A 22,715-nucleotide genomic window follows, 5' to 3' on the forward strand; every position below is an offset into this window, starting at 1 on the left:
GTCCCTGCAGCGCTGTGGGTCAATGAAGGGCTATCATGTCTCACGTGGTGGGTCCGGCCCCATGGTTTTCTCTGTGCCTTGACTGCTGTGGGCAGGAGTGTCATCCTCACGTCTTGCTGGATCAGGATGCATTTCTCTCTTGCTCCCTCGCTCATTCTCCCTCTTAGTTTGTTTCTGGGTGGTCTGGGCAGCCCTGCCACTCTCCCAGAGCTGTATCTTCAGTGCTGTCCTCTGTCGTGCACTCTTCTGAGGAGGGTGTCATTGAAGATGGGTTTGGGGCGTACCCCACAGACCTCTCTGTTAGTTTGCTGCTTCATACCGCTATGTTGTCCTCAAGGCGTGGTGTACCAGGTTGAGGTCTGGTCCCTCTCTCCCGTTCCTGTGGAGACAAATAGTACCCTCCCCACCAGGTAGGTTAGTGCCCTGTTCGCCCAATATCCATGTCTTCTGCTTCTTCTTCTTTCCCCCTCCTTTTTAGTCAGGTGGCACCTTCATCCCTGGGTGGGTTTGACCCCTGCCAGAGTGCCCGGCCTCATCCGGGAGTTTATGCCTTTAGTGACTTACCCCCTATGCCCCTTGTGCTTGTTAAGCTTACCTCAGTGGGCTCATGTTGTACTTGTCCATTTCTGCTTGGTTCACTTTGCTTAGCTGAATTTCCTCCAACTATTCCCATGCGATGATTTGCTTCATGCACATTCATCAATGGTTTTTAAAGGATGTGTAGTACTCCATTGTATGTATGTACCACGGTTTTATAATACCTTCATGTGTTGATGGAAATTTAGGTTGCTCCAAGGTCTTCTTGAACTGTGCCGCAATGAACATTGGAGCGCAGATGTCTGGCCATGGTCTATTTCTTACCTCTTCTGGGTATATGCCCAGTAGGGAGATTGCTGGGTCACATGATAGCATGATTTCCGTTTGTTTTAGGTATTGCCAAATCGATTACCATAATGACTGCACATACCTACAAGTCCACCAGCAGTGGATGAGACCTCTTATCTCAGCACACCCACTCCAACACTTGTTGACGTCTGATTTTTTTAATTGGACCATCTTTGAATTTGTTATGTAATATCTCACACTTGTTTTCATTTGTTTTCCCTTATAGCTAATGATCTGGGACATTTTTCTCATATGTTTATTGGCCACTAGGATTTCCACCCCTGTGAAACTTCTCTTCAGGTCCTTTGCCCTCCTCAGCATAGAGCTATTTGTTGTTTTTTTTCTTTTTGTAGACTGAGTATTGTATTTTAGGTATAAGGCCTTTGCCTGATATGTCCTAGTTAAAGATGTTTTCCCAGTCTGTGGGCTCTCTTACTACTCTCTTGGTGAAGCATTTTGTTGTACACAGGTGTTTTATCTTCAGTATATTCCACTTATCAATTTGTGCTTCCTCTGTGTTTGTGTCCTTCCAACAGTCTGTTTCCATATAATTGGGTTGCTTATATTTCCTGGTATTTAATTTATTTGAGTTCCCTTATTTATTACTTTCCCCTACTAGCCTATGATATGGCATGCTCATCATTTTCTAGTTCTGTTAGATAGAAACTGAGGTAATTAATTTTAGAGTTTGAGTTAGTTTATTGTACCAACCTGGCTGATAAATACATGAGGGATTAATTGAAGGGTGGAGGGATAAATGGCTCGGTGAGCCTCGCCTTTCTAGTTCTCAGGTCTCTTGCTGTGTGATAGTCGCACCAGGGTGCAGCTGCCTTAGCAGTTCCCTGCTTCAGCTTTCAAGGCTAACTTCCTGCAAGACATCCCAAAGAGAAGCCACATGAACCTACCCCGATGCAGCCCTGGGTGCTGGAGCACCCGTGTGGAGACCCCTGCACTGCTGAGATGTTTACACATTCACTGATTCAGCTTTCCTTCTGCAATTGGCATCATTGCGTCTGTTTTCTGAGGTGGAGGAGGATTTTGTGGATTGGTGTTGGACATGTGGGTTAATGTTGGACTTATGGGCTTGGGCAGCATTGGGTTGGGATGTTTCCTTGGTGCACACTTAACCTTTATATAAAACTCTCTCTTATACATCAGTTTCTGTGAATTTGTTTCTCTAATGTACCCAGGTTAACACAGAGTTGTATTTCTGCATTATCCTGGTATATGTTGCTACAAATATCCCACTTCTGTTGAAGCCCATATAGTGTGTTATTTTGTGCTTTCATTGTCATTCAGTCCAATACATTTACATGTAGAAACTCTATAAAGGAATGAATATTGCAATATTTTTTTCAAGGTAAAAACTAAGTCCAGGTATTTTTCATTTGTTTTCTTTTTTAAACATCATTTTATTAGAGGCTCATAGAAGCCTTATCACAATCCATTCATACACCAATTGTGTAAAGTACATTTGGACATTCATTGCCCTCATCATTCTCAAAACATTTGCTCACCACTTAAGCCTCTGGCATCAGCTCCTCATTTTCCCCTCACCCTCCCCGCTCCCCCCTCCCTCAAGAATGCTTAATAATTGATAAGTTATTGTTTTGTCATATCTTGCCCTGTCCGACGTCTCCCTTTGCCCACTTTTCTGTTGTCTGTCCCCCATGGAGGAGGTCACATGTAGATCCTTGAAATCGGTTCCCTTTCCAACCAACCGTCCCTCTACCCTCCCAGTATTGCCACTCTCACCACTGGTCCTGAAGGGATTATCCACCCTAATTCCTTGTTTTTCCAGCTTCTAACTGTACCAGTATACATCCTCTGGTCTAGACAGATTTTTACGGTACAATTGGGATCATGATAGTGGGTGGGGAGGAAGCATTTAGGAACTAGAGGAAAGTGGTATGTTTCATCCTTGCTACATTGCACCCTGACTGGCTCGTCTCCTCCCCGAGACCCTTCTGTAAGCAGATATCCAGTGACCTACAAATTGGCTTTTGGTCTCCAGCCCACACTCTTCCCCTCATTCACAATGATCTGTTTTTTTTTGTTCTGATGATACCTGATCCCTTTGACACCTCGTAATCAAATAGGCTCCAGTGCTTCTTCCATGTGGGCTTTGTTGATTCTGTGATAGATGGTTGCCTGTTTACCTTCAAGCCTTTAATACCCCAGACACTATATCTTTTGATAGCCGGGCACCATCAGCTTTCTTCACCACATTTGTGTATGCACCCGCTTTGTCTTCAGCTATCGCATTGGGAAGATGAACATCATAGAATGCCAGTTTAATAGAACAAAGTATTCTTGCATTGACAGAGTTCTTGAGTGGAGGCCCAATGTCCATCTGCTACCTTAATACTAAAGCTATAAATATATGCACATAGGTCTATTTCCCCATCCTCATATATAAATGTTTACATATGTACATGCCTTTATTTAGACCTCTATAAATGCCCTTTGCCTCGTAGCTCTTTTCTCAATTTCCTTTGACTTTCCTCTTGGCCTACTATCATGATCAGTCTTCTTTTGGGTTTCAGTAATTCCTCTTGGTTCCATTACCCTTGATCATGCCCTACCAGGCCTCCAACACCCTCCTCACCACCGATTTGGATCACTTGTTGTTCCCTTGTCCCTGAGTTTGTTAACATCACTGCCTTACCCCCCCACCTCCTCCTCTCTCATGTCCCCCTGGAATTGTAGGTCCCATTGTTTTCTCCTCCATATTGTTCATCCAGCCTATCTTATTTAGACAGACCTGTGGTGATAATAACATGCACAAAAACAAGAGAGAGCAAAACCAAGCAACCAAAGAAAACAAAACAACAACAGCAACAACCCAATGACCAAAAAGAAAAAAAATACAACAAGAAAGAAAATCTTGTAGTTAGGTCAAGGACTGTTTGTTGGCCTTTAGGAGGGTTTTCCAGTGGAGTCTGTTGGTGTGCCAAACTCTAGCCCCAAAGTCTATTTTTGGTATTCCCTGGGGACTTCTTTGCTCTGTTTCCTTGCTGTTCTGTTGCACACCCTTAGTGTTTTGCCTCAGTGTGGTGGGATCAGATCAGGTAGAATTCCCACACTGTGTCTCCAGTGTTGTCTCCTGTAGCGCTACGGGTCAGTGAGGGATGTCACGTCTCATAGTGGGGCTGGCCATGTGGTCTTCTCTTGATTGGTTGCTCTGGGCGTGAATATTGTCCCCAAGGCTTGGTGGGCCAGGATGTGCTCCACTCTCTCTTCCTCTTACCCATTTGCTCCCTTGTGCTCTGATCAGACATGTCCCTCTCCTGTAGCTTCAGATTCAGTGCTGTCCTCTGAAATAAACTATTATGAGGGGAGGGGAAGGTGTCCATGTAGTTGGGATTGGGGCTCGCCCCTCAGACCTCTCCACTGGTTCCCAACTCCATGCCAGCAAGTTGCATACACATCTTGGAACACTGGGTTGAAGTCTGGTCCCTCTTTCCCTGTGGAGATATACACAATACCCTCCCCTTGGGTGGGTTAGTGCCCTGTGTTCCCGCTACCTTTTTTTTTTTCTATTTCCCCACATCCTTTTAATTGGCTACCATATGTATCCCAAGATTTGCTCTGGCCCCTGCCATACTACCTGGTCCTTACTCAAGGACTGTTTGTATACAGTAGCTTTTCCCCTATGTCCCTTTTGCATTTTTTTTAAACTTACCTCAGCGGACTCATGTTGTACTTGTCCTTTTGTGCTTGGCTTACTTCGCTTAGCATGATTTCCTCCAGTTCTTCCCATGCAGCAATATGCTTCATACATTCATCACTGCTTTTCAGTGATGCATACTACTCCATTGTATGTATGTACCACAGCTTTTTTTTTTCAGGAAATAAATGATAATTCAATTATGGGCAGTGCATGCTGTATATGTAAATTAAAATATTATTTTATTGGGGCTCATACAACTCTTATCACAATCCTACATACATCAATTGTGTAAAACACACATATATTCATTGCCCTCATCATTCTCAAAATTCGCCTTCCGCTTGGGTTCCTGGAATCAGCTCATTTTCCTTTTTTCCATCCCCTGCACCCCCTCCCTCATAAACCCTTAATAATTTATAAATTATTATTTTATCTTATCTTACACTGCATGGCATCTCCCTTCACTCACTTTTCTTTTGCCCATCCCACAGAGAGGAGGTTATATGTAGATCCCCGTGATTCATTCCCCCTTTCTACCCCCTGCCCCCTTCCCTCCCGATATCACCATTCTCACTGTTGATCCTGAGGGGTCCATCTGTCCTAGATTCCCTGTGTTTCCTGATCCCATCTGTACTGCTGTGCATCCTCTGGTCTAACAAGGTTTGCAAGGTAGAATTGTGTACCACAGATTTTTAATCCACTCGTCATTTGGTGGAAATTTGGGTTGTTTCCAACTCCTTGCAATTGTGAACTGTGCTGTAATGCGCATTGGAGCACAGATGTCTGGCCTTGGTTTGTATCTTGCCTCTTCTGGCTATATGCCCAGTATGGGGATTGCTGGGTTGTATGGTAACTCGATTTCCATCTGCTTTAGATATCACCAGATCTATTTCCATAAGAATATTGAAATATCTATGGGGTTTTGTAACAAATATTAAGGAAGAAAGAATTCTTGGAGGAAACAGAAATCCTAGATGTTAACAGGGTGGTCCTTGTTCCCATGCCTCCCACATTGCACTGGTCTCAAAAATCGTGCCTCTGTGCTTTCCACTACACCATTATCCCTATAGAACTATGTCATTATGGCAGGGACATTGTGTTTGCGACAGCACTGAGTCCTCTTACTGTTCCTCTTACACAGTAATGGACAGCTGTCCCCTCAGAGTCATTGAGCTCAGCTGCAGGGAGAACTGTTTGGTAGACATTGTTCTGGAGTTGAGCATCAGCTCCTTAGATATGAGTGGTTGTTTTTTCTATTAAAAATATTGGTAACACCTACTCCAAACTCTTCTGCAGGCCTTGGAAGATCCAGCTCTGGCAAAATGGGCTCATCATACCTAACTAAGCTTAGGGAGAGGACCTGTGAGGGATTCATCACTCCTGGGCCCAATCATGGACAACTAGGAACAGGGAAAATAATCACTAGTGACAAGTAAGCGACACCTCATTATGACAAGCCACTTTTTTGGAATCTCAACCCTACCAGAGAGAAGAAACTGCTAGTCAGAAGAATATTCACAGGAAATACATGACTTATGGACAAGGCCTGTGGATCCTAGAGAACCCTGTTCACGACATAATGTTTTTCACCCAGTTTGAGATTTTACATGGATATGTATAAAATGCTCTGCATATTAGAAGCCCCAGAAATAAAGTAGAGACATTTCCAGACTTCTCAGAAGCTGACATGGGATAGTCTGACCCCATCTTCTTCTTTGTGATAACACCCACACCACACTCACTGCCACTGAGTTGATTCCAACTCTGTAAGACCAGGTAGAGTTTTAGGTTGAAAAACACACTCGGCAAAAGGAAATGTGTGGCATGTTACAAACACCACTCTATCTGAGAAACAAAGACAGGGCTGCATGACAGTGAAAGGGGTCCACTTTACTTACATCAAGCAAGGACTGAGCCAGAAGATTCCCCAAGGTGCGCTCCAGAGGAAACGATGGTGGGTGTGGTTTAAAGTTGTAGGCAAGCACACCCATAAGTAAATGTATCAGATTATGGACGTGGAACAGATTTCACAGTTTTACATTTTCTGACAGATTTTGCATTTTATTAGAGATTCACCATTTTATTATAAATTAATGCAACATAAGTTACATGTTGCTTAATTTGCTGTCCACGGTGTGTACTCCTGATGCTGCAACACACCACAGGACCCACTGGAGCTTCATGAATTTTCCTTTTTGTTGCTTCAAATTCACAATGCTGTTAGAGTACATAGTGTGTTGACAAACTATTGTGTTTCTTCTTTGATATAACAATGTATTAAAATATAAAGTGCACTTCTAGTTGAGTACAGAGTACTAACAATTTTATCTGCGATGTGGACATGCCCCTACAAAGAGAAAACCCTGGAAACAAAAGACCCTCCAACACCTTCCAACACTGTGTATAAAGCACCCGTTGACATATTGCCCAGGGAGACAGATTTTGATGGACAAGATGAATTATGTCCCCCTTGGCTACTAATATTCAGTAAATATTTGTGTTCTCCCTCCCATCTTTGTTTTGTTAATGGTTTATCTGGGGTCAGGGTTCCCAAATCACCTGGATTGTATAAAAAATTTTAAATAAATAAGAGTTTTGTGTGCTTTTATTTTTATTTTTCATAGTCCTGTGGGTTACCAAGACAGTAAATTCTTAAAAGAGCAGAAAGCCTCATCTTTCTCCAAAGAAGTAATCAGTTGATGTGGACTGCCAACCTGGTGGTTAGAAACATACATGGAAATCACTCAACAGCCAGGACTCAGGAAGTAAACTACAGTTTAATAATGAGCAGTGCGTGCTATAAGTGTAAATTTACACATCCCTTATGTCCTCTGCCTTTGTTCCTTGGACATGCTGTGGACTTCACAGGTGTACACAGGGCTAATGTGTTTGGGAAGTTATCTACATTTAGATGAAGTGAGTCTGGAAGTGATCCTTTAAATAATTTTCTCTGTGATTGGCTCATTGGCCACTCACCCCACACATTGAGATTCTCGCCCTGCTTTTCCAGTGGCTGCCTCCACGCTGATGGTGAACAAGCCAGGAAACCACATTCCTGACTGCATCCTCGCTTGCCTGCCCTCAGGAGGTCCACATCCACTGAGGCTTGGGGAATAACGTCCTGGGGGGAGAGGTGTATTCAGTGAAATCAGGAAAGGTGTTTTCTTGGGCAGATAACTTATTAAGAATACTTTTACCTCAAAAACTCTGAAAACTTGTGCTATAGGAACAAAGAAGTTGTAGCTCTGGTCCAGACAGACATAAGTACAAAAAAACAGAGGATGGATGGATAGATGGAGATGTTGAAAATAAATTCTGGAGTCTGTGTGTCTTTAGCTGTGCTGGGGTTCAGTGAGGCACATCATTTAATAGATAGCACTTCCTTTTCAAGGATTCTACAAATGGGATATTAGTTATTCAAATCATGACAGGAGACCACTCACAGTATCTAGCATTTGCCATAGAATCTCCTACTAAAGAAATCAGGGTTTCATAGCTGTGCTCCATGTTATGGATATTGATTAAGAAGACAGTGGGGAAAAGACCCTTTATTTAGGCACAGGACACAGACGACTGGTCCCAGGCTTCATGGCACTGCCTGGAACATAGAAGGAATACAGATTCATTAAAAACAGCAGCCTGTGAGGGTTTGGGGATAACAAAAATACGGAGATTAAATTCTTATCCAGATATCCAGTTTATGGAGATTTGATTATTTCATAAGAATAATCCACAAGGGATGGTTCTTCAAAGATAGACATCCTTCTCAAAATCCAGGGTTTGGGTCTTGAAGTATGGTTGTTCGATTTTTATTGCTTTTTCATTTTATTTATTTAAAATTCTTTTTTTCTTTTATTTTTTAAATCATTTTATTTTGGGCTCTTACAATTCTTATCTCAATCCATACATCCATCTATTGTGTCAAGAACATATGTACATTTGTTGCCATCATCATTCTCAAAACATGTGCCTTCTGCTTGAACCCTTAATATCTGCTGTTCATTTCCCCACTCCCTCCCTACTCCCCCTACCTCATGAACCCTTCATCATTCATATATTATTATTATTATTTTGTCATATATTACACTGTCTGACGCCTCCCCCCGCCCTCTTCTCTGCTGTCCCTCTCCCAGGGAGGAGGCTATATGCAGATTCTTGTAATCAGTTCCCCCTTTCTACCCTACGTCAAAACCTGTTTCACAAAGAAACAAGAATGAAGTGTCACAAGCTACACTGCTTACAGTCTTGAATGTACAGCTTAATAATTCTCCGGCTCACGTGGGAGGAAAACCACAGCCTCTGGCAGGAAACACCTCACCACACACGTGTCTGCTCCTGGAGATGGTTTAGTAGGGCATGAGCACTCCCTGTTGCTCCATCCTTCACTGTGAGGTTTGTGTCTTTGTTTACACTAAATAGACTTCAGTGTGTGTGTTGCACAGTAATACACGTCTGTGTCCTCAGATTTCAGTATATTTACTTGCAAATAGATGATGCTTTTGGCATTATCTCTTGAAATGGCGAATCTGCCTTTCATGGATGAAGCATACGCTGTTGATTGACCTTTTGCTGCATTTCTAATAAAACAACCCACTCCAGTCTCTATCCTGGAAACTGCCGGATCAAATTAATATAATAGTCACTGAAGGTGAATCCAGAAGTTGCACAGGAGAGTCTCAGAGAACTCCGCCCCCCCCCCTTTCCCTGCTTTTTCAGGCCGTCTCCAGATTCCACCCGCGGCACCTCACACTTAATACCTGTAAACACAGAGACACTGTGATAAGACCACTTCCCTCTCCCCACCCCACAATTCTACATACAACCACACAGCATTGTCGTCAATTATTACCATGTAGAATGGCCTAAATATAAACCCAAACCCGTCCAAAATTCATGATGTGTCCTCTGAGTTAGCTGAAAATGGAAAGAGCAGAGGACCTTTGTAGTGGGGCTTCCTGCCCAGAGCTCCCAGGAAAAAAGCTATACAGGTTTCACTGGCACACGGAGAGAGCTGCATTTGCATGTGGCCCTCCACTCAGAAGCTGAGGAGTGGACTACCTGTTTTGGAGTTCTCCTTGTGACCCAAGAAACCGAAACACCCTCACAGGAGAATGGAGGCTTTTATAAAGGCTGCTTATACACATGGTACAGAAGCACTGCTGCTGCTGTAGTTAAAAGCTAGCAATGCTTAATGACGTTTTAAATTGATAAACACTATCATACATAAAAGAGAACCTCTGTGGCATGAGAGTTCAGAATGTATCCTTCCTCCTCAGGGTGGACGCACAGATAGTTACTCCTCATGTGAACACAATGACAGATAGCTCTGGTATCTGTTTCTTGTTGGTGAACATTATTATCCTTATCACTGTCTTCCAAGATATTTCCTCCTTGCTTTGACATTGATGATTTTTTTTACATAAAATTGTTCATAAAGCATGCCCATTTTATCTTTCAGAACCCAGCCACTACAAAGTGATGTCTCCTCTCTTAATTCTGCCATGAGGGAGTCACTTGTCCTGTGCCCTGTGCACCCACCTTTCTGGTATAGCCCTGCCCTATTCCTGTACAGTAGTTTGTGTCTGGGCCCATTGACTTCCACTGTCCCATACAGTAAAAGTGTCTTGTCTTCAGTGGTCACAGAAAGGAACTATAGATAGAAGGAGTTTGTGGGCTCACTTCTGGAGATTGAAGGTCAGTTCTGCAGAACTCCAGTGCAGTTTTTTTCCCGACAACCCAAGCCTATTGTTAACAGTCACTCTGACTCCCTCCAAAGGTATCGGCTGGTCCAGCTCCAGTAATACTACGTGATCGTGGTGTGTGTGGAGAAGTCGGCACAGGTTAGGGAGAGGATCTGGGAGGTTTCACCACTCCTCAGAGGGCTTCCTGCAGCTGGAATGGAGCAGAACAACTAGGGACAGGGGAATAGTAAACAGGCAGTGAGGACAAATAGTAGACACCCATTCATAACAGGCTATTTTGAGAAACCCACAGGGAGGCTCTAACACCAATAGACGAATGCACACAGAAAAACACAGCATGCTGTGTAACATACAGATTCTAACTGTTAGATGGCTTGTCACCGTGATTGCAGCAATGAGATCGAGTATAGCAAGGACTGTGAGGATGACACAGGACAGGACAGGATTTCATTCTATCGTACATGGAGACACTAAGATTGCAACCAAATCAATGAAAGTGACAATAACAATAGTATTTGTATTGAGGAAGCATGATTTCCTATTCATTAAAACTGTAGTGCAAGGTTATTGGTAGATAGGTTGAGAAAAGTCAAGATTCAGTTATAGAGTCCTGGGGGAGCGATTGAATTGGATCACTGCTCTAGGTCAACCCTTGCTATCTGACAGGCTAATCATGAGTTTCAAAGAGCAATCAGTAATTATCCTATCCACTGCACCTGAGGCTAGGTGGGTTACTTTGCTTCAAGTATCCTAAGAACTCCCTATAAACCTATCACTTCTTTGTGGAAGGTATGTCTTTGGTTCACCATGAATAACACTCACTGGGGATATATGAAGAATGATCAAGTGTACTTGAATTTCAATATAATGCTGAGTTAGTTATGTTTTCTATTTCTGAGGGAGTGCGGGTAATCAAGTACACCTAAGTCCTTAAAGTGAGATCTTTGCACTTCAATACTCTGAAGAGATCTTGTACAGAAGATTTGCCTAATGTAATATATCTTTTGATCTTTCAACTGCTGATTCCATGAGCATTGATTGTGGGTCCAAGCAAGAAGAAAATTTCTGACGAACATTTCTCAGGGTGGTGTGGACGGGTCAAGAGACTTTGTGGTAGTGGAATCTGGGGAGGTGTCAGGATTTGCTTTGGCCTTGGCAGGGTTTCAACAGCATTCCTGACTCACTACAGGGTCTTCTGCAGATGAAGAGGAGGCAGAGTTGATCTTTGAGTCCAGTCCCTGGTGTGATCAAGAGAATTAGGACCAGGGAGACAGTTCTTAGCCCAAAGGGGTGTTCTGAGCAGGTGAGGTCGTGTGGTGACACATCGAACAGCAGGAGGCTTTCCTGTTGCATCACTGATATTGATGTAGTTCCCTGGACCCTGCCCCACGATGTAATAACTCAATTCTGAAATGCAGATGGAGGAGGCAGTAGAGGAAAGTCCAGTACCTTCTGGAGTCTGAAGTGCCACCCAACTCACCCGAACAAGAGACAGCCCAGGGGGAAGATGGGTCTGTAGAACTGGAACCTCAAGTTCCAAAAAATGTTGTTGCAGATTCTACAGTTCTCTCTGCAATGCCTTGCTCATCGATGGAAATGAGAAGGGATTCTTCTGAGTCTCAGAGTCTGGGGTTTGGGTTATACACAGGTCAGAGGCATGAATGGATGTCATCTGGTCAAGCCTGACTAACAAAAGGAGGAAATTTCATGAATCCTGACATAGCATTAATAGAAAAGTGGGTTCGAGATGCATGGGAAGACATTCCAGAAGACATGGTGCAACGTGCCTTCCAGAAATGTAGTATTAGTAATGCTATGGAAGGCAGTGAAGACTGCACTTTGTATGAAAATGACAGCAGTGATGGCCATGATGGCAATCTCAGTGAGTACAGTGTCTATTATGACCTCACACCAGCTGAAGCTCTGCACTGGGATATGGATGATGATGAGGAATCCAGTTTTGAAGGATTTTAACTCTTTACATTTTAGCTTGGTTGCTGATTGAGCTCAGAGAATAGTACTCTTAAGGTATATCATTGTTCATACCTTATTAATTTTGCTGAACCTATTTTCGACTTACTGTGTTGGTTTACTAATGTTAAGTGACTTGTTGCCCTTTTATTTATGTTTTTTACATAAAATAAATATTTAAATACATTACTCCACTGATGTCTCCATTTTTAGTAATTTTATTTTCATTTGTTTTGATAATTGAAACTCACCGATGGCTTCTGCATTTTCCACCCTAGGTTTATACTCGAGTCAATCAGTTTTTCTGGTTTTCCAGGTAATAATTAGGTGCCTTGGCTTAAACTCAGGTCGGCTTATATTCGAGTATATACGGTAATTTTATGGTGGGGTGGCCATCACAACATGAGGAACTGTATTAAAGGGTCACAGAATTAGGATGGTTGAGAACCACTGATTTAGAGGGAAGGGTGAAAAATGAAAAAGAAAAAATGGCCCTGGGGATGTTGAGAGCTGGTGGAGGACACATGGCTCTGACATGTAATCCTCCCTGTCATCCATCTGTGCCTGCCCAGGGCTGAGAGTGTGTGCTCTGCGGGTCCTGCGCATCCTCTGCTGCCCATTGTCTTCCCTGCAGGGGAGGTTTGTGTCTGGGCTCACACTGACTTCCCTCACTGTGATCCTTGCACAGTAATACATGGCCATGAACTCAGCAGTCATGGAGCTAAGCATCAGGGAGCACTGATTCTTCTATGTGTCACTGGTGATGGTGAGTCGGCTTTGAAGGGTTATAATCTGTACCACCATCAGGCCATATGTGTCCTATCCACTGCAACTCCTTCCTCGAGCTCTGGTGGATTCAGCTCCACAGATAACTACTGCTTGTGATGGAGAAACCAGAGAGACAGTGCAGGTGAGAGACAGCTTCTGGGAAGGTTTCACCAATCCTGGACCCGACTCCTGAAACTACACCTGGAATAGGACGGGTGTAAATAAAGACACTGATCTCTGTGTCAGTCACTTGTAGTCGCAACCATTCCCATAGACCCAGGTCAGATATCTGAATCTCCACATTGGGGAACTGTAACCAAGCACAGGAGCACACCAAGCAATAGCATCTTGGCAGTTCTAGCTCTGGCAATATGGAGTCCTCAGAGACAGTGAAGCTTAGGGAGAGGATCTATGAAGGGTTCATCAATCCTGGACCCAAACCTTGGGCAACTGGGAACAGGAAAAATAATCACTGATGACAAGTAATGGAACCCTAATTATGTCAAACTATTTTTGGAATCTTGACAAGACTAGTGAGAAGTTCCCACTAGCCAGAAGACTCTCCACAGGAATTTCATGACTTATAGACAAGGTCTGTGGATCCTACAGAACCCTGGCCATGATGTAACATTTTCACTAATTTGAAATTTCACCTGGAAATGGGTGAGGTGCTCTGCATACTAGAAGCCTGCGGAATAAAATAGAGATGTTCATAGTTTCTCAGAAGCTGAAAATAAATTATGACCCCGTCATCTTCTTTGGGATAAAACCAAAGTGAAACTCACTGCCATTGAGCTGCTTCTGACTCATAGTGACTCTGGAAAACAGAGTATAATTTTATGTTGAAAAACACTCAGCAAAAAGAAATGTGTGACATGTTACCAACACGACTCTTGCAGAGAAACAAAGACAGGAGCTGCATGACAGTGAACGGGGACCGATCTCCTTGGAGCAAACAAGGACTGAGCCGGAAGATTGCCCAAGGGAAGCTCCTGAACAAAATAGTGGACCATGTTAACACTTGTAGACAACTAGTCCAATAAATTGGTATACCAAAGTATAGGATGATGAATGTTTAACACATTTCATAGGGATGGTCATGATTACAAATTAGGGTGGTGTTGCAATTCTTAACAAGATAAGGCTCATTATACTTCTTGGCTCCAAATGTTGTCTTATTTGGTCTGGTGACTTATCTATGGTGACTTTTGGTTCTTTGAACAAAGTAATTCTGTTCAACGTGATCTGTGACTGGAAGGTTGGGGATGTCTTTTGTGGACATGATAGCCTGTCCACGTTAGCCAAACTGATAGTCATGTGGTGTAATGGAATATTTTTCTGAGGAAAGGGCTTAACAGAGGAAGGGTCTTCTCAGGAAGGAAAATGCAGAATAAGTATAGGCATTAAATGAGGTATTCCAACATCCTGTGGCAACATCCTATATCCAAGGGGAAGTTGGACAAACTGTGGGATCTGCATTGAGACACAAAGTTAAGCAGGTTGGGGAATGGGCTCAAACAGAATGCACAATGTTCACGGTTGTTCTTTTTTTAAAAAAATATTTTATTAGGGGCTCATACAACTCTTATCACAATCTATACATATACATACATCAATTGTATAAAGCACATCTGTACATTTTTTGCCCTAATCATTTTCTTTTTTTTTAACCTTTTATTAGAGGCTCATACAACTCTTATCACAAACCATACATATACATACATCAATTGTATAAAGCACATCTGTACATTCTTTGCCCTAATCATTTTCAAAGCATTTGCTCTCCACTTAAGCTCTTAGCATCAGGTCCTCCTTTTTTCCCCTCCCTCCCCGGTCCCCCCTCCTCATGAGCCCTTGATAATTTATAGATTGTTATTTTGTCATATCTTGCCCTATCCGGAGTCCCCCTTCCCCACCTTTTCTGCCGTCCATCTCCCAGAGAGGAGGTCACATGTGGATCCTTGTAATCAGTTCACCCTTTCCAACCCACTGACCCTCTACTCTCCCAGTATCGCCCCTCACACCCCTGGTCCTGAAGGTATCATCCACCCTGGATTCCCTGTGGTTCCAGCTCCTATATGCACCAGTATACAACCTCTGCCCTATCCAGTCCTGCAATGTAGAATTTGGATCATAGTAGTTAGGGGGAGGAATCATACAGGATCTGGGGGAAAGCTGTGCTCTTCATCGGTACTACATCGCACCCTGACAGACCCATCTCCTCTCCTAAACCCCTCTATGAGGGGATCTCCAGTGGCCAACAAATGGGCCTTGGGACTCTACTCTGCACTTCCTCCTTCACTCACTATGATATATATATATGTATATATATAATTATATATATATATACATATATAAAAAATTTTTTCTGCATGATGCCTTATACCTGGTCCCTTTGGCACCTCGTGATCGCACAGGCTGGTGTGCTTCTTCTATGTGGGCTTTATTACTTCTGAGCTAGATGGACGCTTGTTCACCTTCAAGCCTTTAAGACCCCAGACACTATCTCTTTCGATAGCCGGCCACCATCAGCTTTCTTCGCCACATTTGCTATGCACCCATTTGTCTTCGACTATCATATCATGGAGGTGTGCAGCCAATGATATGATTTTTTGTTCTTTGATTCCTGATAACTGATCCCTTCGGGACCAAGTGGTCACACAGGCTGGGGTGTTCTTCCATGTGGGCTTTGTTGCTTCTGAGCTAGATGGCCGCTTTTTTATCTTCAAGCCTTTAAGACCCCAGACACTCTCTCTTTTTATAGCCGGGCACCATCAGCTTTCTTCACCACATTTACTTGTTGACCCGTTTTGGCTTCAGCAGTTGTGTCAGGAGGGTGAGCATCGTAGAGTGCCAATTTAATAAAAGAGAGTATTCATGCATTGAGGAAGTGCTTGAGTAGAGGCCCACGGTCCTTCCGCCACTTCAATGCTAAACCTATAAATATAGACACATAGATCTATTTCCCTATCCTCATACATATATTTGCATGTACATGTCTTTGTCTAGACCTGCATAAATGCTCCTTGACTCCTAGCTCTTTCCTCTGTCTCCCTTGACTTTCCTCCTGTCCTACCATGCTCCGCCCCACCTGGGCTACAGCTATACCTCTTCTCTACACAACCTTACCCTTGATCATTCCCCACCAGGCCTGCCACTCCCCCCTCACTATCATTTTGGGTCCCATGTTGTTCCCTTGTCCCTGTGTTTGTTAACACCATTTGGTTGTTCTTATTCTGTTGTCAGACTCTATCTATTTATTATACTTACAACAAATAGAATCTTGCCACAAAATATTAGTTATTGAAGGCATAAAGATAACGTTTCCCAGAGATAGTGAGTCTATTGTTAAGAATTGTTTGTTTTTTCTAGCTCTCTTTTTTTAAGGAATTTGGAAGTGATTGGTAGACATAATTTCTCAGGAAATGTACATATATTTCCTTTTTCTGCTCCTCCTTCCAAAGACCAAACTGAAATTTGAGTTAATAATCAAAGTGTTTATTGATGAATCAAGCAGTTCTGGAATGGACAATAATAATTGTAAGGATGCAGAGTACTGCAGTGAAGGACATTTTCAGATATGAATTCAAGAAGATCCTGGAACATACAAGAAAATTCCACTTATTTGATCTTTATTACTTTTGTCTCAAATAGACAAGGCAATATCGAAGTCACTTTGTAAAGACTGAGTAATTTAAAACTGTCTTATTTGTTTGTTTTTAAATATTGGGGGTGAAAATGAATGCTCTCCCTCACAGCTGTTGTGAGAGTCACTGGGAAGAAGGATGCCTGAAGATTTCCTGAGCTTTGCTGATTTTAGAAGTCCTTTCAAAATAAACAGTAATCATATACAACTAAAAAAATTTGGAATCTGGCCTGCATCTTTTATAGATGCCCATCCTTGTTTGAAGAGAGCTCTTTTGTCCTCTTCACCGGGGAAAAATAAGGTGTGGGGGGGGGCGGGGGGCGAGACTCACAAAATCATGGCTGGTGAAAGATTGAGTAAACACAGCCTCAGTTCTGACTTCAGGAGGAAGAGAAGGACCATGATTAGGATAGGGACAGCAATGACATTTTAAAACCTTACAAGATTGGATAACGGCCCTCTGTTTTCCAGGTGTGATTCACAAAATATTAGCCTAATACTCCAATACTTGTCAAAGGAAATCCAGGATACATGGATTTCTCTCCTGAGAAAGTGCTAAAGTGAGTAAGTCTCTCCTCTCCTATCCAGAAGAGGCTTACCAACACTCTTCACAGTTCCTTTACATTACCTTTTTTGACAATGCAGGTCAGAAATAAGCAATTGCGGCTCACAGTATGTGAGATTCAAACTGAATTTAGTGGTCTCAATATGCTCATTTGAATGAAGGTACTAGTAAAGGGTGCTGCTAGTACTATGGATTGCCAGAAGAACAAACCAATCTGTCTTGACGAAAGTACAGCCAGATGCTCTTTGGGTTCAAGAATGGCAAGACTTTGTCTCATGTATCTTGGACATGTTATCAGGAGAGAGAGTCCCTGGAAAAGGACAACATGGATGGAAATGGTGTACAGCAACTCAAAGAGTAAAACTCTCAAGAAGATGAATGGACACATTGGCTATAATAGGCTCAGACTGAGCCACAATGTTCAGGATGATGCAGGACTTGGCAGTGTTTCAATCTGTGAACATAAGGTCAGTGATTCAGACCTGACAGGAGAGCACTGTGTTGGTCTGGGTAGATTAGAGAAACAAATCCACAGAAATCCATATGTATATAAGAGAGAGTTTTATGTGAGAGTTAAGTGTACATTAAGAAACAATCCCAACCCACGCCAGTCCAAGCCCATAAATCTGACATTAGCCCATATATCCAACACAGATCTACAAAGTCCTCCTCAAACTCACAAAACACATGCAATAATGCCAAATGCAGGAGGAAAGTCAAATCAGTCAGTGTTTAAGCATCTCAGCCCTGGCAGGAGTCTCCACGCTGTTCTCTAGACCCAGGTCTGCATCTTGGCAGGTCCATGTTGCTTCTCCTCAGGGATGTCTCCCAGGAAGTGAGCTTTGCTAGCTGAGGCAAAGAACTAGCTAAGGCAGCTGCACACTGGTCAGACCATCAGAGAACAAGAGACCAGAGAATAAGAAAGGCGAGGCTCACCAAGTCATTTATCTCTCTGCCCTTAAATTAAACCCATGTATTTATCAGCCAGGTTAGCACAATAAACATTATGTATCACAAGCAACTAACAAAAATTTGTGCAAAACTCAGTCTTTCACAAATGTAGGCCTCAAAATTCAATCCCTAAGTTAAACTCAATTTAATAGCAGTTTATTATAAATAAATGCAAGGATACAAAGTACAGGTTTCTTAATTTGCCGTCTGCAGCGTGTACTCCTGATGCTGCAACACATCACAGGACCTCACTGGGGCTTCATGCACTTCCCTTTTCTCATTTCAAATTTGAAAATTTGTTAAAGAGTACACGATGTGTTGACGCACCGGTGCTACTCCTCCTTTGAAATAAAAACTTAAGCCCGCTTCTATTTGAAGGACAGAAGTTGCTAACTTTTTTAGCTGGGATGTGGATAGACCCTTACGAACAAGGAGAAAAACCTGAATACAAAAACTCCATTTCAAGTTGGCTTGCTAGAGCATTATCATCCTTAAGCACTGTCTATAAACACCCCGGCCGTGTTGCTCAGGGAGAGAGATTTTGATGAACAATGTCATCCTGAGTTCTACTATTAAATAAATATTTGTTCTCTGTTTTTTTTTACTGTTTTAGTTGGGGACAGACTGTCCAAATCAAGTTGACTGCATAACCTAATTTAAATAGATAAGGCAGATTGTGGAGCACTTTTGTGTGTTTGTTTCAGACATACTCCCCCAGGCTCCCAACCAGTAAATCCTTAAAAGAGCAGGAAGCCTCATCTTTATCCAAAGAAATGACTGGTTGATGTGGACTGTCAACCCTGTAGTTAGAAACATATACGTAAACCACTAAACAAACAGAATGCAGGAAATAAACTACGGTTTAATTTTAGGCAATGCATGCTGTATATGTAAATTTAAACATGTCTCATATCCTTTGGCTTGGTTCATTAGGCAACATGTGGAATTTACAGGGTTACACAGGAGTAACATGTTTGGGGCGCTGAGTGTGGAAATATCCCTCTTCATGATTTCTCTGTGACTGACCTATTGGCCACTCACATCACACACTGTGAGCCTCGCTCTGCTTTTCCAGTGGCTGCATCCATGCTGACGGTAAACAAGCCAGGAAACCACCTTCCTGGCTGTGTCCTAGCTTGCCTGCCCTCACGAAGGCCAGCGAGGCTTAGGGAATAACATCCCAGGGAGACAGGTGTATTTAATGGGATCAGTTTTTCCTTGGTCAAAAATATTTTTACCACAGAACTCTGATCACCAGGACTCTGAGAACAGTGTAGTAGTAGGTCTCCACCAGACAGATATAAGTAGAAGAAACAGAGAAAACATAAATAAATGGAGACGTAGAATTATGGAGACTCTATGTCTTTAGCTGTGCTGGGGTACAATGAGACACATCCTTGTGTTCAAAACTTCATCATACATTTGGAATGCTGGTTATTCACACCATGACAGGGAGGTTTGGGGGAAATAGGGAGCTAAAAATATGAGTACAATAAAGGAGTGTGTGTGTGTATGATGTGTGAATTATATGTCAATAAAACAGTTAAAACACAAAGTAAAAGCTCAAGCTATTACCTCTCCTCCATGCACACTCTTTTGTAGGTGCCATCAGTCACATTCCAACTCACGGTAGAGCCATGTGGCAGGGTAAAACTGCCCCACATGGTTTCTCAGACTATCGTCTCTGCAGGAATGAATGGCCAGGTCTTTCTTCCACAGCACTGCTTCCAGTTAGCGGCTGAGAACTACTTAATGTAGTGCCATCATGGCATCCTCCACACATACTCTGGCTTCCCATGACCTACTTCCCACGTTATAACTAGAACATTCATTCGAAAGAGAAAACCATTTTATGTCAAAGCCTTCCCTCTCCATCTCAGAATCAAAGCTCGTCACAATGATCTCTTAAATTCCCTGAAAATTGCCAGGCTCTCGCCTACCTCATAATCATCCTGAATAGCCGTGGTGGCAGAGTGGCTATGTGTTGTGCTGCTAACTACAGGTCAGCAGTTCAAAATCAGCAGCTGCTCCTCAGGAGAAAGACGAGGCTTTCTAATCCAGTGAATAGAGACAGTCCCAGAAACCCACAGGGGAAGTTCTAGTCTGTCCTAAAGGGTTGCTTTGAGTCAGCCTTGAGTGCAGGGCAGAGAGTTTGTTTGAGTTTTGTTCTTATTTTTCTCCTAACTGGAGTCCTTGGATGGAGCAGTGCATGCCTGTGACTGATCAAGAGATTGACAGTTTAAATTCACAAGCAACAACACCCTGAAGAGTCCTGGCATCGTACTTCAAAAATATGACCATTGAAAACCCCAAGAAGGGTATCTTTCCTCTGTCACACGTGGGTCTCTTAGAGATTTGGAATCCCCTGGACGGCAACTGGTTGTTTGACTTTGGGCTAACTAGCTGCTACTTAAGGAACCCAGATGGTGTAGTGTATTATGTATTGGGCTGATAAACACAAGGTCACCAGTTCAATGCCACCAGCTGCTCTGTGGGAGAACAATGAGACTATCTTTTGACAAAAAGAATTTAATAGGTTCACAAACTTATTTGGTTAACTAAACCTTTACAGAAAAATAATAATCACTCAGCACTTCTCTGGTAATAGAAAACTTCTGTAGTATCGCCCATGACCTGGGATAAAGTGTAGGTATCTGCTGTTGCAACCTCCCTGCATCATTCCAGTGATCCCAACCTCCACCTCAGGGGAGCGCTTTTACTCACTTTGGGGAACACTGACTTGCAAGCTCCGGAAACACCAGGGGTCACTTCTAAGCCTGTCTTACAGGGTCCCGATAGTTAGAACTGACTTGCTGATGGTGGTGTGGTTTTAACTCCCACTCCTGCAGGTATCAGCGGCAAGGTTGGTTTATCTGGAGTCACAATGAGGATGAAATCTCAGCCTTGGTACTTATTGACTGTGTAAGTCCGGGCAAGTTCACCTAAGTGTCCTTACTGTTATGATTAAAGGATTCTGTCCCTTTCAAGCTCTCCTAACACGTGGCCAGTTCCCACATATGCTTCATTCTTCTTTTGAAATCCTGTCTTAGGAAAAGCATATAGGTTTTGACTTATTTTATTGATAGTTAAGTTATAAAAAAGAATCCCTTGCTGGTGTCCACAATGTTTTACCTCACATAAAAATTACTTCTGAAAAATTTCTAGTTGGCATGACATAACCTGGCTGACACATGTGGGGTTAATTGAAGCACGGAGGGATAAATGGCTCGGTGAGCCTCGTCATTCTAATTCTCGGGTTTCTTGCTTTCTGATGGTTGGACCAGGATGCAGTTGCCTTAGCCAGTTCCCTTCTTCAACTGGCAAGGCTCATTTCTGAAAGACATCCCTGAGAAGAAACCACATATATGTACCCTGATGCAGCCCTGGTTGCTGAAGGAGCCATGTGGAGACCCCTGCCAGTGCTGAGATGCTTACTAGCTCACTGATTCTGCTTTCCTCCTCAGTCAGCATTATTGCGTGTGTTGTGTGAGATGGAGGACGACTTTATGGATTGGTGTCGGATGTATGGGCTAATATTGGACTTGTTGGCTTGGGCAGCACTGGGTTGGGATGTTTTCTTGATGTGCATTTACCTTTTAAATAAAACTCTCTTATACATGTTTCTGTGGACTTGTTTCTCCAATGTACCCAGACTGACACAATATGATTGTGGATGTTTATTTTTAATGGAATAATGTACTATATTCTGAAATCGCAGTTCTAAGTGTGTCATCGTGTCCTGATACACAGTCTTTAAAACATGGGAACACAGGCACAATGTTTCATTCTTGCCTCTGTGAGAGCTATCTCCAGGAATTGTAACAGAAGTCCTGTGTTTCCTGGACGTCTAACAAATAAGAAGGTGAATGATCTTGGTCTGTATTCAAATATAGAGAAATAGTCCAACAAAGGTCATTTTGGTAAAGAAGGGGCTTATAAAATACTTTTTTGCATGTAGGTGGTTCGGGGGCAGTCTGGAAATGAGACCATTTAGCCACAACAGTGGGCTTCTAAGGGAGCTAATGCCATGTCCTGTTTGAATATTTGGGTGCATGTGATATGTTCTCTTTGATTTTGGTGAATATTGGGGTTGGGAGAACTGACTCATTTTGGAGTGGTTCTCAAGCCTGGTTAACCAGCATAATCACTTGTAACGGAGCTTAAAAAAAAACCCAGTGGACCATACCACAGTCCAAATCAATTAAACTTCTGACGTGCGAGCTAGGTGATTCCTGAAAGCAGTTCATATGAAGAAGAACTAGGCTGTCCACTTGTGGAGAATTAGTCACTGCCACCTCATGAATAGCAACAGAACTCTGTCATATATAGTGCCAGAAATAAGACCTCCGTTCAGAACTCCACTCACTGCCAGTGAGTCGATGTCAACTCTTAGTGACCCTACAGGACAGGACAGAAATGTCCCTCTGTGTTTCCCAGACTGTAACTCTTTAAGGGAGTAGAAAGCCCTGTCTTTCTCCCAAAAAACAGTGATGGTTTTGAAATGCTAATTAGTAGTTCATAGACCAATGAATAACTACTACGCCACCAGGGCTC

The sequence above is a fragment of the Tenrec ecaudatus genome, chromosome 15, assembly GCF_050624435.1.
Source record: "Tenrec ecaudatus isolate mTenEca1 chromosome 15, mTenEca1.hap1, whole genome shotgun sequence".
NCBI classification, from domain to species: Eukaryota; Metazoa; Chordata; class Mammalia; order Afrosoricida; family Tenrecidae; genus Tenrec; species Tenrec ecaudatus.